Below are 15870 nucleotides of genomic sequence, written 5' to 3' on the forward strand. Positions count from 1 at the left end.
GCCCCGGCCGGGTACAAAAGCCGGGCGACGGAACGCAGGCCGCTCCGGAGGGGAAAGGCGTCCCGGCGCCCGCCCTAGCGCGGTAGGGCCGGCCAGGTGCTTGCCGCCGCCGCCGGGCGGTGAGATGTGCCCGGGCGAAGCGCGACCGGCCGGGCCCCCTGCACCCCGGCGCTCGGGGGAGCGGCGCCGCCCGTCCCCGCCTCCCCGAGGCGGGCGCTGCGGGCCCCGGGCGCACTGACCGCCGGCCGCGCTCCGTACCCGGGGTGGGAGCTGGGCCCCGCCGACACCGAAGGGAGCGTGGCTCCTGGCCTCGGTATTGTAGGGTTTCACTCCCCGCTCAGAATCACTTGTTCAGCAAGGAAGCACGGCTTTTGGAGGGGAACTCGCCGGTCAACACGTTACATCCCTTCCCCGATCATTGCTACTTAGCGAGAGCCGTACAGCTCCCTGCCGAAGTAAACCGGCTGTTGTTGAGGGGCTGATGTCTTAATCGATTAGGTTTTGAACAATCAGACTCACAGAACAGCTTTAGACAAAGCTGCTGTCAAGCCATTCTTGTTCATTTAAATACAGAGTAACGGGCAGAAAATCTGCCAGCCCAGACCCTGTTCTCACTTTCAAATGGATTAGACATTCCAGATTCAGATTTGACAAGCCGTTTTGTACAATTTACTTGATATGTATATCGGAGGCATCCTCAACATTAATTATGACTGTGTTAAATTTAGGCCCAGAATGTCTGGTTTTTATTGTCATCTTGATTAGCCTTTGTGTTAGGTGCTGTACACATATATATACACAATATATATTAAAAGCTCACTCTACTCCAAAAGGCACATTTGACCCCTCTTTCATTTGTGCATTCCTGCAAATAAGCCTGGTTTTCAGTAACTGTTGGAGCTTCCGTATGTTTACTAGGTGTCTTTTTCTCTTATGTGGGGAAGTTATAAAAGTTCATGAGGCTTTACAGTTTTAATCTCACACCTTTGTCAATACCATACCTGCTGTGCCGTTAGCTCCTAGATTTGCTATTACAGTTGTAGTAATTCCTTCTTTCCTCAGATCCTGATGATAACCTTATAAATACTTCAGTATCGTTGTCTGCACAGACAGAATTATCAGTTAAAAGCTGCTCACATCTGACATAGAATAAAGTCCCTTGGGTCCAGAAGTGCAGGCCTTCTCTTCTGCAGTTAAAACACAAGTTCTTTCACTAGCAATGATAATAACAGCCCTTATCCTATCTTCAGGCTGTAGAGCAGTCTGTCTATTAGCAGCCAGCATAGGTCCTTTAACCACTGTCTAAAAAATAAACGGTGCCAGACTCTCACACAGCACGTAACCAGTGATGTCTATCGGACTGAATACGAGAACGTGCAATATTATACCCTCCACGCTGACACAGGACAAGTGATGCAATCGCAACTCAGTTCTTTGCTCCCCAAAAGGGCAAACCACTAAGCTAACCTAGAGATTGTAAGCTTCTCTCTAGACCTTACACAGCTGCCAAATTTCCACCAGGTGTTACAGGTGTTAAGTATAATGTTCCTTTGACTAAAGCTCTTGACCAGTTATCAGGTGTATAAAGAGAGCAAGTCATTGTGCTTCAGGAGGAGAAAGTGGGGTCACCTGCATAACCATGACTTTTGAATTAAGGTCATCCCTAGCCCCATTTCTTTTTTTATCCCCATAAACCACTGCCTTGGATGTGAATCTTTTCTTTTGTCTTGTCTGGCCTAGCAGAGAGGTTGTCACACCTCTCAGCTAAATTGTAATTTTTCAGAAGAAAGCAAGAAGTGCCCTTTGGTGTTCTTACACGGTATTCTAAGTGATCTGCATCAGCCACTCACAATATGGGGAACACAACAATTCTGGTATTTCTTTTTTTCAGTAGGCATGCTTTGAAAACCTGATCCCTGGATATATCTGTTTAGGAAAGTTAATAAGCATTCCTTATCTATACATACAAGAGGTATGAGAGATTACATTTGAAGCCTTGAAAAGAACCTTAGCTTTTATCTGAGAAATTCTTTCATCCAGGCATAACTGGTTAGCTTGCATTTGATCCCTCTGTCTTATTCAATTGGTCATCTTAAAGTAAAGCCGTATCTCCAGTGAGGCTGCTTACCTTCCGCTGCCTGTTCTTGCCAGGACTACAGGCATTTGCAATGGTGCAATCACCCAACCCAGCATTCACTTAGTTACGCTACCCTTACAGGTTAAAACTAGAGTAAAACTTGGAGGTAGTAAGATGACCAGCTCTGTAAAAGCAGGTAAACAGTGAGTGGGGTGACTTAAGAGTTCTATCAGACAAGGAAGAAGGGACCGATTGTTACCTTAATGGTCATAATTGGCTCTAGATCTTCATATACAATCTTCACCTTTTCAGCCCTCCATTTTGCCTGACTCTGCAACCACAGCACAATTCACCTGCAACACACCAGTGTATTACCCAAAGAAAAAAACACAGGAACAGTTAAGTTCCTGTACAGAGAGCATATTGTGGAAATAGAATCTGCTTATAGTCTGTTTCCCCAAAAATAATATCCCAGTGCAGACTTACCTTTATTAGATGAGAAGTCATTTAATAGCATCTTTCATCTGCTGCAACATTTCTGGCATTAGAAATGCTCTGACATCAGTCGTCACGAACATTTCCCCTGTGTTCATCCTGAGGTGGTCAGATACTGGTCAAGTAAAACCCCATCTGGCACAGATTGCTTTCCTTGTCTGTACCGAGAAATGAAGGAAACTCAGACGAGAAGAAATGGAGAGGTAAGAGCAACATATAAGGAATTATTTCTGCCCCGATGCAAATACCGCACAACAGTATCATTTGCAAGGGATACAGCCTGAGGCCTGGGACATTCTGTACGGTCATGCTGGCTGCACAGATCCTACAAATTTCTTAGCTCTGTTGATGCTCAACAAGAAACAGTGTTGTCTCCCATTGCCATATTCTAGTGTATAATCTGACAATTAATTTCATATTTGTTCCAACTGGGCAGTTCTGATTTTGTTTGTCTCATCTTTGAAAATCTCAGATGCCATGGCTATTTTGTACCTTCTCAGAATCCATGACAATCAGTCATTTATCAGCCCTTAAGGAATCATGGATAATTCATTTAAACCCCAAGTTAAGACAGCTTTTCCTTTCTTTCTCACTGGGGAATGATAATTCTGTTCAGCCCTGCCTGCCTGGCACTGCATTAATAGCTCTTGCATTTATTTTCATTTCATTGCAATAAGATGATACTTGCAAACTCAGTTTCCGTTTTTGTAAATAACTCAAGCAAAAGGTCCAGACACTCTTCCAGGAGCAAGAAATACCTTATCTTCTGCATATGCTTGCTCATCCTTGCCATTTTCCCCTGGAACATCTCTTGCTGTCACTACATCAACTACTCCTGGCACTTGAAGGGCTTCTGATGCATCAATTGATCTAGAAAGTAGTACATGCACATAAATAAGTATAGTAAATGGTACAAATATCTCTAGTACAGGTCATTTATTGAACTTTAGGACAGAAACATAAGCCACTTTGTATTCTCACCTCAGATATCTACACAGAGAAGAAAGTGGAAAAGTTTTGATTATCATACCGAGAAAAAATAAATGGAGGCATAAGCATCAGTGTGTGCATGGCATAAAACAGCTCTTTAAATTCTAGTTCCAGTACATTCTTTGTACTAAAAGGGGTGAAGGCATTAATGTAGACTGTTCTGTCCATACCTGACACTACTGAAAGCACACAGTAAAGAAATTCTTACCTCATTTGTAATACATACCTCATAATATGGCCAAACCAGACAGTAAGAATAGAAAATACTTGCTAATGTATTTATGTTCTTATGTTTTTTCTTACTTACATACTCTTTGCACAGTGACCACAGCCAGTGAAAGTTCTCCATCCACTGGACGAATGTCATCCATGTAAGCTAACTCACCAGTGGCATGCTTAATTCCAGACTGGTGCTTGACAGGACGGCCCACAGGATCGTCCGGAGACTGTCCTGGGCCAACATCCTGCGGAACAGGAACAGGTGATCCTCAAGCCAGAACAGTAATTACAGAAAGCTTTAACCAAAACCACTTTCTGAGGATATTTTGTGATCATAAAATCCATGTGGAAACCATCTAGATTTTATGACAATATTTGTGGGACACATTATAAAGGGCTAATTCCATTTTTAGAATTTGTACTATATTGGCACCAAGGTGTCCTGACAGAGGTCTGAGAAATATACTGCATTAGATACCATTCATGTCTCTAGTAAATGGCAGTCTCTTCTGTGGAAAGACTGCACTAAATTAATAGGAAAAACATAAAAATAAAGAAAAAGAGAGGTAAAAGGGACAAAATGACTAGTTCACAAAGTGGAACGACAGCAGACAAAGGAGAGCTAAAGTCTTCTGGATCTTATAGCTAGCCTGTCTGCTTCAGAGAAAACATATCTGAAATCAGGAATGTATTCAGGGATCACTCTAATTCCTTCTTGCTCATCTTCCTAAAGAGACAGGTAAAATAATATTCTGGCCAGTGTCAAGTAGACTAAAAAATGGTTTCATCCAGGTTTTTGCTAATTAAATTCCCATCAACGACCCCCTCTATTACTTCAAAGACAGCCTGGAATTAAAAGCATTTCAGACATACTTAATGAAAATACAGCTCTCTGTTGCTGACTTGCTGATAATTCACATTAACTTGAAACACTATTATCAGGGACCATGAAAATCTTCCAACATTTATGTTTTGGTTCGGCTTTTACTGAGTAAAGAGTTCTCTGTAAAACATATCTTCTTAGTCTCTGAAAGGAGAACACCACAAATTCTTGGCTGACGCTGAAAGTTTTTGATGGAAAACTGGTAAGAAGCAGCAAAAGTTTGATTTTAAAACTTTTTCAATTTTGCAACAAAACAAAAATATGGGTGAAAATTCTTGATGAAATGTGAATTTTTTTTTACTTGAAATCTTCTACTGAACAAACTTTCACATGCCAAGCACCTCTCTGTTTCATACTGTAGCTTTGCAAATAATATCTTTAAGGCTTGAACTATCACAGAGATACTGCAGTAGGTTAATCCGTTTATTTGTACTGAGGACCACTGACAATTTAACTAAATTCTGCTGAGCTCTCGCATAGCTGAAAGCTATGCCCCTGTTTCAGCTGTGTCAGGGCAGCCCGATGCTGCACATCACCCTGAGGACAAGGAGTGCATATGCACCTGAAAGACCAGGAAATCTATCAAAATGAAGATTTCCCACATAGGCTAATAGGGCTATATTATTGCTCAAGAAGCTGAGACAAGAACAAACTTAGTAAGAGACATTCTAAATGAGCGGTAGGAGAAGATCAGTCTTATATTTTCCTTGCTCCTGCTCTGATGATACTGGAAGACTCCCTTCGTATATGATGTAAACAATAAAGCAAAGTGACTGGACTTTGTGGGAAATCAGGATGTCAAAATTTCACTGTGTATGTGACAGAAAACAAGAAGTGTAGGAATCGGGGAGGATCATGTTATCCTCATTTTCTGTGTGTCATGTATCCACTATACTAGACCCAGACTAGTTTCTACAATATGTAAAATGTTTTTAAAAATTAAAGCACCTACTTTCCCATTTGTCTGCAAGGAATAATCTGTTCAGAAATACTGTGTCCTTGGGACGGTTGGTCGGTATTGAAATTTTTGTTTAATCAAAGTGTTTTTCAGGCACCTCCTGTCTTACAAGACTGAATATATCCTTTTATCCTGAGAATACCGTGTATGTTGTTCTTGTATTTGACAAGTGCCATGTAGAATCATGGTTTCAAAATATGCAAAAGCAATCACTGAGAAACATCTGTCTTTGCAGGCAATGCAACAGACCAGCGGACAAGCCAGAGAACTGTTGCAACCGTGGACTGGCCTTTCAGGTAAAAGACATGCCTGAAACACAAAAAAAAAGAGCTATGTGTTTGTGGAATCAGTCATTATTTTAGTGGTGTTAGTACCCTTCCTGTAATAGAAGAATCCATCACTAAGCATTACTGCCTAGATACCTTCACAGCTGCATTTCACATGTTTTTTCCAGCACTCCAGACATTTAAGCATATTCACCAAGCAGGTTTGATTTCTAAACAGAGAGCTTAATGTCCATCCTGCTTAAATCTACTCATAACTTGAAGCAGACTCCAATGGGATTTGAGCAAGCTCAGCATAACCAATCAAGGTCATATTAAAGACCTTGTGTAGCCTGCAGAAGTTGTTCACTCCTCCTGGCAGTTCCAGACATTGGAACATGTAAAGCAGATGACAGCATCTCCTTCCCGGCTGAACAGCTTTTTGAGCCAGCAGCAGTTTAGCCAAGATCTTTAATGCAAGTATAAAAGTTGCAAACTATCCATTTAATACTTGCATTCTTCGAGCATGAGTTTCTCAAAGGCAGGTCAAGTAGCAGAAAGGCAAATCTGCATTCCACTTTGTGATTTCATAAAGGAGCTTATGCCTTACTATGTGTGTTCTGCACTGAGATGCAATCATTATACAAGTAAACTGTACTCTATGACAAATGTTTACAAAGCCAACTGCCTTGCTGCAAACAGCATTCTGTAATGCAGTAACAAATCAAAGAACCATGCCATGCTTTCCCAGAACTCAAATTAACTTTTGTGCCTCTGGGATGATTGTGTAATAGCAGCAAGAAGGGGCTATGAGCATTTGCAAAAGGAGTGCAAACAATTTCGCAAGAAGCTGTTGAAAAAAAAACAGCCTGGCCTGCCTGCTTGGATTCTGCTCGGTCTGTTCTGGGTAAATCCTGCACTACCATTTTCACAGGTCTCTTCTCTTGCCTCTCTGCAGATCATGGACACTGCCAGCCTCTTCCTTTCAAGTTACCATCTGTCCTTCTGTGACTCTCCAATAACTACTGCAATAAACCCTCTTCTTCCTTCCTCTTCAAGTCATTTGCCTTTCCTGTGGACCTGCAGCATTTCCCATGTGTAAGTCCATTCCCAGGTTGCCAGGGTCTATGTACCAGTTGGAAGGAAACAATGGGTCCTGTGGTCACTTGAATCCAGCAGAGAATTACAAGACAGAAAAGACGGAGAAGCTCGTCGGGGAACTTTCAAAGAAAATACTGTATTTCACAAAAAATATGGTCCAAAATGAAATGGTTCTGAGTAAGAATTTCTTTTGGGAGAAGTCTGGAAACAGTTTTGGTTCTGGATAGGCAAACCATTGTTTTTTTTGAAAATATGAGCTATTTTTTGTAATGACAACATACAGTTTATCCACGTTGAAATGCCTCATTGACAACATATACTTTATCCACATTGAAATGCCTCATTATGTTTGACTAAAACTAATCTTTTCAGCTTATCTTTCAGCTTAACAAAGACAGATTTTAAACATCTGCAGAAACTCAGTCATGCATTAGTTCAGGAGGAAATGTAAATTCCTGTGTTGGATCTGCAGGTGGGAATTCTTCTGGATTGTAAAGACCTGAAAGAATCTGCAAAAAAAGTGTGTGTGTGTGTGGGGGGGGGGGGGCAGGAAGGAGAACACATATTTTCAGAATTAAGTTGCAAGCCTTCGTCAACAGATGAGATTCTTTCATCAGGTGACATTGAGTTTAGACAGTATAGGCCGAGTTGCATTAGAAAATTCAACTTGCCCAAATTGATTTTTCATGTTTAGTTCTGTTATACCTATCCACAAACTACTCTAAAGACAACAGACAGTCACACTAATGACTGTCAAGCCTTTGCTTGAAATACATCAAGCCTCAAGAAAGATCTTGCAGTATTTCCTGAAACTGGTCATAGCAAATGTGTAGCAGCCACATCGGGTAAAATGTATACTGTGTCAAAATGCAGTGCTGGGTGCTATAGTTATGTTCTTTTCATAAACTCTGCCTGTTAAGGAGCTTTCTGACAGAGAGTTTAACATGACAACAAAGAACTTAGCAGTCCAGCTGATCACAAAGACTTCTTTTCTGCTTAAGGAGAGCCTCTCTACCCTTGCATAAGCACTGCAAGAACTGAATGGTGACAGTGCAACATAAAAATTAGCTTTTTCTACTTGTTTACAGATGTCTTTTTTCTGCTGAGGCCTCTTGTGAGGCTATGCATCTTCTGAGCTTTCAGGAGCTTACATGAAAGGAGACTGGATATTCTGTGTTACCAGTACTGGTTAGTTTTTTCTGCCTTACTGATTTATTTTCAGAATCAAAAACATATCAGACCAGATAGCAAAGGTCTCAAGTATATTGACTAGGAAAAGAGACTGACATATCCTAGTTTGAAGTCTCTTATCCTTTCCCCAAACAGTCATTATCTCTGGTCTCCCTGAACAGATCATGGCATGGTAATGGTAAGATCTGGCTCTGAATGACCTAGTCTGCTGACTGACTCTGTTGATGAAATGGCAAAAAATTCTGGGTCTCCCTTGATCTTCACAATATTTAGGCACCAGCTATTGGATGAAAGCAACTATGAGAAATGCAAATCAGTGAAAGTGAAATAAGAAAGCATCCAAAGTAAGTGCTGTTCTGTAACTGGCAACTGCTGCATTGCCAGATCCATGCTTCAAACAACTTTGGCAGCAAGTGGCCAGTAATTTCCAGTTCTTAAAGGGGCTGAGATAATACACATGTACACACACATCCAGTTACCCTCCTTGGGGCTCTAAGGTTACTCACTGTCAAACAAGTTTTCCTCCAGTTTAGAGGCTCCTTGAAGTTTTTCAGTCAGAGCAAATTTGTCCAAGGAGTTTGATTCCTCATCATGAAGCAAGACGGGAGTCATATTGGGGCACTATGGCCTCTTCTTGCAGGTGGATGAAGACAACAAGTTCTGAGATGTACACAGGGAATGGAGGACCTTTCTGAAGTCCTTATGTGTACTGGAGTTGCCATGTATACCCTTATACATAGTAACTGTGGAAGCTTTGCCAGACTTGTGATTTTAGAATACAAAGTAGACTTAAATGTTCAATACTGAGATTCACACTCTCACTGGAAAATGTCAATAAATAGGTCAAACCTCTCTGCATTCTGACTACACAACAATGCAGATACACTTGTGCTACCTTTCTGCAGCATCAAAAGCACAGAGCATGGAGTTCAGTCTGGGCTAAATGCCCAAGCACAGGAAAGCAGTTGCTGCCATAGTTCAAGATGATCCTTTTCTACAAATGTTATAATGCAAACAGGAGATAACGGAACACACCCACCCCCACTAACATAACTTACCTGACCTCCTGTAGAAGATGAACACACACATTCTTCCTGATGGAAGCAACACTGTCCAATTCCTCTGAGTTGGCAACATGTTGGCTTCTAAAGAAGTCATATTCTACTTTATAAGAGCAATAAGGCAGCTTTGTGATTTATTTGTAAATTAATGTTTTGATTCTTCCTGTTCAAAATCAGATTTGTTCAGTCATTTCAAGTTGCTCCAGGAGGCCTCTTAAACCATAGGGCCCCTAGGACTGAGTTCCCTTTGCATACTAAAGAATCCAAGGACAGAAACTCAGAATTACTTCAGTAGTGTATGGATCAAGTCTTTGGAAGTGATGCAAAGGATTCTTAAGTGCATTGCAAGGGTACACGTAACCCTAAAGCTAGTGGCAGTTGTAAGTGCCCAGCACACTTAAAACTAAAAAAGCCAAATCTTCTGAAGGCTTAACCAAAAAGAATTTCCAAATGAAGCTAGATTGCCGGTAGGTACTTCAAGCAGGCTCAGCCTTTTCAGATACTACCAACTGTCCCAAAACAAGAAATGCACTTGAAAATACTGGCCTACCCTAGCAAAAGATGTGCAGCTGTCTATAATTGGCCTTATCCTGTGCAACGGCACAAATTACCTGATATAAACCATACAAAGTCTCCAGTGTGAATGACCTTTCTGTGATTTTAGGATGTCTTTAAACCACTACAGCTATGACAAAATACCACTTTGGAACATCATCTATGGCTCTTTTAAGTCAAATCATACTTATGACCTTGGCAATCGAACATGTATCCCTTTATTATACCTTTTACAATCTACTGTCTGAAACCTGCCATCCAGAGCAGAAATCATCTGCTCCGGGGAAGGTTCCAGATGGTTTCTCAGTAAAGCATATATGAACATCACCATTCCAGGGGTGCAGAAGCCACGCTGGGAGCCATGCACTTGTCCAGCCTTTCCTAGAACAAAACAGAACAACAGCCCCTAAATCCAGGGTATGGCTTCACTGGCTTTCTGAATGAACATCTTCAAGTATGTCACCTACCAGCTGTAGGCCAGTAGCAATATTTTTAACTATCCCACTATGACCATTCATGAGGAACATGCTCAGAGCAATCACGTAGTTAAAGCATAATACTCACTCCAGTTTAGAGCCTCATGATCCTAATTCTTTGATATGAGAACAGAATAAGGCCCAAGACTTTCAGTTTAGACATCAGTCATATGTTAAATATTTCTAACCATGAAGGACAGAACACAGAACGCCTCCCTAACCAGGGCTTCAGCACAGACCAGTCCCAGAATATTATTGCAAAATAATATTGAGGGGGAAAAAAAAGGACATTTAGAAAACATTCTTAAATCTATGTGGTCAGACTGTGCTTTTCATGGACAAGCCAGAAGGGAGGAAGTAAAGAGCTGACCTAGTCCAAGGAAAATCTCTGGCACACAGAGAAAATGAGTCTAATTTGATACCTCAAGTCTGGTTGCCACCTGGAGTCACTCATCCCTTACTACAACCTATGCAGTATGTTGTCCTCAATGAGTCGTCCAGATGCCATGCTGGTGACTAAATGAAACTGATGCTTTTTGTTCTTCCTCATCCCCTTCTGAAAGCTGACATCCTACATGGCATGTGGTTGGGTAGCCCTGTGTTGTGGAGATTGTGATGTGCTCCCTACATGGTAGTACATTAGAAGGAGTATCTTCTATGCTCCATACTCAGCCAATTACCACCCAGCAATTGCTGTATTAATTCCTAAAAACACCTGTTCATCTAAAAAGATTAGACAAAATTCAGAGTTTCTAGAATCCCTTCAGAGACTCTACATTGCACAGACACACAGCACCTTCTTACAGATCCCAGCTTCATTACAGACGTAGGACAGGAAAACCTCATTATCTTACAGCCCTACACAGTCCACTTTACTCTCACATGAACTGGATGAACCCTGGGTTTTATGCTACCAACCCCTTCCACAGTGGTGACAGCAGCACTATGCAGTGAGCATATAGGGAGAAGGCAGGAGCTGGCAGGACGATGTCTTTGAGGTGTGAAGAACTGTGGTGTTAAATAGCTTTGTCATAAAGGTCAATGGAGGAGGAAACAAAGGATATTTACTCCAGCTAATCTGGAAATGCTCAGATTAAGCATAAAGATATGGGGAGAAGGATATGCAAGCATACAAAACCCTGCACTTGGACCATGAAGAGTATGAAATGTGAGCTTTTGGCATCAAGAACAGAAAAAAATTAACTACTACTTCTGGTGAATTACTGAAATTGTACTTGTAAGCAGCATATTCTTTTACTAGTGAAGTATTTACTCCAACTACATCAACTTTAGAAGTATACTAGTATAGTATATACAGATAGTATATATATATGTATATATAGTATATACAGATAACTAATTATAATTCTAAAAGTTCTGTGATATATAAATATCATAGATATGACTACGTAAAAACTGTGGTAGAAAGCAGGATGCTATAAGGACAATCAAAGACAAGAAGTGATTATCCATTAATTAACTGTTGTTCCAGAATAACAGCTTTTCTGAATATGAACAGAAAACATCTAAGCACTGCTGTTCGGGGGGAGGGGGGAGAAATAAAATAAAATAAAAAAAAAGGCAGGCATTGAAAAACTTACCTTGCTGCCAATCAAAAAAGACAAGTTCATCTGATTGTTGGGGACAAGCCATGCTGTTGCATTAAGGTCTGAAAAATAAAGCTTTACACATCAAGAGAAATTAGTGAAACCCTGTATGTTCCTAAAGGTCAACTGAATTTGCTTTGTTCCACAGTATTTGTTTTCAGACTGAGCATCAAATTAAGTAGATGGGGAGGAGCCAGCATAATGTATGCTCTTCCTCAGCTATTAATGCATGTTCAGATGCTAATGCACCAAACTTTCTACTCCTGCTCCCCACCCCAACTCCTCTCTGGTGAGCAGAAATCATATGGAAACAATTTGAACCCCTCTGATTTTAACCCTGTAACCAAGGGGTCCTCAAACTATGGCCCGCGGGCTGGATACGGCCCCCCAGGGTCCTCAATCCGGCCCCCCGTATTTACAGAACCCCCCGCCCGGGGTTGTGGGGGGAAACCAAGCAGCCGCAGATGACTGCCTGCCGCTGCATCCGCGGCCCCCTGGATAAAAAGTCTGAGGACCCCTGCTGTAACCTAACAAATAAGGCACTTAACTGCGAGGGGGACTTCTGGGTTTGAGCAACAACTGCCAGGCCTGGGCTTTTTATATTTTCCAGTAACTGATGAATTTAGAATACGTAGGCATTCCTGAAGCTAAAACCCAGGGCATGCAACATTATCTACTTCTGTGGGGTATCAAATGCTAAGCTGTGGAGCAGCGCTTCTCATTTTAGCTTGGCACTTACCTGAACTCTCTCTATTTTTTTTCCTGCTGAGTGATGAAGTTTTAACAGCATCAAGATTATTACTACACTCACATTTAAAATTTCCTTCTGATTATCCCTGTGCCATGACAGCTCTAAACCCTGACCTGTGTGGGTGCCATTAGAAGATGACCACACTCTAGATTTACAATGTTCTTAGAGAGAGAAATGCCAAATCTTGATTTGGGATTCTAGATTCTTATCTATTTCTGTGGATGCACATCCAAGAAACAAGATCATTAACCTTTAAACGCTTTATTACAGCCAGCCTTTTTTTTTTTTAAAGGAGACTTAATTTATATGTATATGTCTTTCAAAAGTCTCAATTTTTGTATATGCATGTCTTTTGTTTCATTTGCTGTTTTCTGTCTCTGTATTTCATTTAGCGCCAGTGTAGGCCTGCAGGGCATAATCAGTCCCCGATCCTTTACCAATCCCCATTAGAAGGAAAGAAAATGATTCTAAGCAGATATGCTACTTCTTTCATGGTTTAGCCCCTAATGTATGCCTGAGAGCTACCACAATGCAAGCACTGAAGTGATGCCAGCCTCTAGGTCCCACAGGCAAAATCCCGAATAGGTCCTGCCAACCACAGCACTTCTGTAGTATTTCACGTGTTATACGTACAATACAGGTTCAAAGGACTAAGAAGAGAAAGAACCAGATGCAATATGAGATTTGGGCAGTCCAAGATCTAGTTTTCAGAGTACTAGGCCTCCAAAGAGAACCTGGTATTTATTTTAGGTGTTTAAGCTTACACACACACAGAATGGGAGTGCCGAGGGTGGATAGTTATAGAAACACTTGTTTCATGAAGAAAATGAGTAGAAAGTTCTCAACCATCGCTAGTTCAGGTGTTTCTGTACAGTGCACATTAATGTGTCGGTAGCTGTAGGGCAAGGCCTCAAGGAGGAGAGTCTGAGCACTGTTAGCCTGATGAACGGAGATGTGTTAGGACTTGTAGGGCATAAGCCCTGGGAACAAAGGAACAAGTTAACAGCACTCTTGAGCCATAGCAGTGGAGATGCCAACCCGAAGGACAAAAGAGGGACTTACAGCAAGATAAGGGAACGGATAGTGCTGATAAGGAACTTTGTTATTCACCAAAGTCAAGTAGAAAGAAACCCCTAATCTTAGAATAAAGATTGATGCTAAGATAAAATAGACTAATCAGTACCTATTGTTTAAATGATGCGTCTTAGAAGATAACCAATCTGTGTAGTTCACGCTTAAGATTTAACCAATCAGTGTCTAACATGTAGAAGGTAGAAACGTATATAATGTTATATATATATATATATAATATATAAATATATTTATATAAAAAATATAAATATATATATTTATATAATATAATCGACATTTGCTTGCATCAAGCAGCGTCCCATCTCTTCATTCGCCGCAAATTGGTGACCCCGACGTGATGCGTTTAAGGATCTGACGTGAAGGGCTCTCGAATCACCTAACTGAGCGACTTGCAGCGAATCCCACAGAACTTTGAATGGACCGCTGAAAGGGAGCGGGAGCCGGCCGGCCTGAAATCCCTCCGGAGTTGAGAGGTGAGCTGTGGGAAATCCGTAACGGGGAATCAGGCTTCGTCCCCAGAAAGAGACGTATATGGACTCATGAAGGGTCTTCTAGTCAGATCAGGGAGTCCGTGCCTCAGTCTCCTCAAATGGTGACCCCTATGGTGGTGTTCCGAAGCCTTGGAAGAATAAGGATGGAACTGGTTGATAAAAAAGACAGCTCGTGGAAGAGGGCTGCGTTCCGGAGGAGACGGCTTGGCTGAACGATCGTCTTGCTGGCTGGACCAGGTGGACAACCTAAACCCCGCGGATAACGCCTGTATTCATCGAGACAGGTGAGCAGCCAAGAAACCTTAGAGATTTAAAATATTTGAAGAAATTTTAAGACGCTTTAGAAACCTGTACTCATTGAGACAGGCGAGCAGCCAAGAAACTTTAGAGACTTTGAAAGAATGAAAGTGTGTACATACAGCAGCCAATTGTATGATGCTGCCGCGGAGGGGAACTCCGTGTCGGGAATGCATTTAGCATCTTGGTGGCAAATTCTGACTACTCGTTGCCAAGTGTGGACTAATTCTACTAATGGTGCTAAACCAGAGGAAGCTGTAAATTCCACCGACAGCACGACTCTTCTCAAGACACTGTCAGTGATGGCGATTCTGTCCACACCTCCTCTGCCCCCAAAGCTTCTGTCACTGATTGCAGCGACCCTCACAACACAGGACCAAGCACGGGAACAGGACAACTCGGACAATGATTTTATTGACACTGATAAACCTTTTGATCCAGGTCCTATAGATCTGGAAAAGGAGTTAGACCTTCCCCGCCCCGCCCCCCCCCCCCCCCCCCCCCCCCCACCTCCCCCGATGCATTGACTGTATATTCGGGGAGGGTGAAAGGGGTCTGAGGGATTGGTGGCAGGAATGCAAGTGGGAAGCGCTTAAGCGAGGGGATTTGGGAGTCGCTATGGCATGTTCAGTATTTTGTCAGACAAATCAACCTGCAGAGTGGCAGCCTGTGCAATACGAGGCTGTTAAAGAGTTAAGCAAAGCAGGGGGGATTCATAGCACATTTGCTATGTCCCTTCTTGAAGTGATGGCAGAGCCTTATACACTCACACTGCATGACTATTAGAAGTCTTTGCTTTGTGTGGTACTAACTCCGACGCAGTGCATGATGTGGTTATCTGATTTTTGCGAGCTATGTGCAGTGGCCTTGACTGAAAACCTTAATCGGGGAATTGCTGTTAACTATGAGCAGTTGGCTGGAGAAAATAACTGTGCCGATTCTGTGACTCAGGCAAGGTATCCCAGGAACAACTGTTTGCAAATGAATGAGACGGCTATTAAGGCAGTCCGGATGCAGGAGTCTTGCCACAGTCTTGCAGGGTCCTAGAGAGTCACTAACTTTAATACTAACTTGATTGATTGGCTTCAGAATATTTTGCAACAAGTCGAACATCAGGAAGCTCAAGGGTTGCTTTTAAAACAACTAGCTGTGATAATGCCAATGAAAATTGTAAATGGGCAACTTTCACAATCGCAACCCCAACATGTGTCAAATGATTGTAACGCAGAACTCACAGCAGACTGTAATTCTCAGGCTGAGTTCTGGAACGCAGCATAACACATTTTTGCTTCTCTAATCTCTTCTGTAAGAATAGTACATGCTCTTGCTTAGTAAATTATGCTGCTAGCTTGCTAAACAAAGT

The sequence above is a fragment of the Falco punctatus genome (genome assembly GCF_963210335.1).
Source record: "Falco punctatus genome assembly, chromosome: 8".
Classification (NCBI taxonomy): Eukaryota; Metazoa; Chordata; class Aves; order Falconiformes; family Falconidae; genus Falco; species Falco punctatus.